Here is a 1,163-nt window from a genome sequence, read left to right on the forward strand (position 1 = left end):
CGTAATGAGGCACGTTCCAACTTTTTATGAATAAAACTACGTTGTTTACGAAGATTCACTGAAAAATTATTTATCCTCCGTTTCACATAATTTAAGAGCCAGAAAATAGTTTAACGTGTGTCGTCATACTAATTAACTAAGCTATTAAATTTTGGAAAACGAAAAGGAGAAGAAAATAGCCTTTCTCAACATTGGGGAATATTCAACAAATACAACTATTTTCCAACAGCTTTAAGTGTTCCTCCCTTTAACTTCATGTCTAGGAAACTACCATGTCCTTCTCGTTTCAAAGTCTGTGTCGAAACATTCCGTTTTTAGAAAGCATGCCCGGCAACACACTCAGTACGCTGGACCACGTATGGCCCTTGTAACTAATAGATACTCAAGCCAGAGGTTTTGCATCTTGTTCCTCTGCCGGTCATAGCCCACGGAATAGTGATTATAAGCTCATGGGTCATTAATGGAAAGCTTTTAATATATGTAGGGCACATGGTAACAATCCTATTTTTAAAAATGGCTTAGAAATATTCTTTGACTATTTCTTCGGCTCTTGTGGAATCAAGATGCAATGGAATCACTCATGTCAAAACGGAGAAGGTCAATGCAGGCTCCTAAAGGAAACTCAACAACTCGACAGCAATTTAGAGCTCTCCTCAGGAATCGGCAGAGGCTACCAGCCAACTGCCAAACATCAAATCTGTTCACACCATCTCCGGGCTTCCTTGTCACCCTGACTCAGTCGTCCTGACTCAGTCACCCTGATCCAAAGAGGGAAGAAGACCACAAGGCAACGAACCAACTGAAAAAGCCAAATAACGTCTGCGTTTACTCCATAAAACAAGCATTCTGAAGAATGTCAAAGTAGTATTTATTCTTATTCAACATTTAGATCCATTTGTCCCTTCTGCTTTTTAAGTATTTAATGAAAATTTCAGAAATAAGCAATTTATAAGTTTTAAACTGTGTGCTGATCTGGGCAGCATGACGACCCCGCTCTGTCCCTCCGGGACGCGACTCCTCCCATCGTCCAGTGTCCCCATGCTGTGCGTGCTCCCAGCCTGTTAGCTACTCAGCCATCTTGATGATCAGATTGTCTGTCTTGGGATTGCAGCGCTGGTGTTCGAGTGACCCGCCTTTTACTTAATAAGGCCACGTTCACACAA

This window comes from Pteropus vampyrus, unplaced genomic scaffold (genome assembly GCF_000151845.1).
Source record: "Pteropus vampyrus isolate Shadow unplaced genomic scaffold, Pvam_2.0 Scaffold278, whole genome shotgun sequence".
Lineage (NCBI taxonomy): Eukaryota > Metazoa > Chordata > Mammalia > Chiroptera > Pteropodidae > Pteropus > Pteropus vampyrus.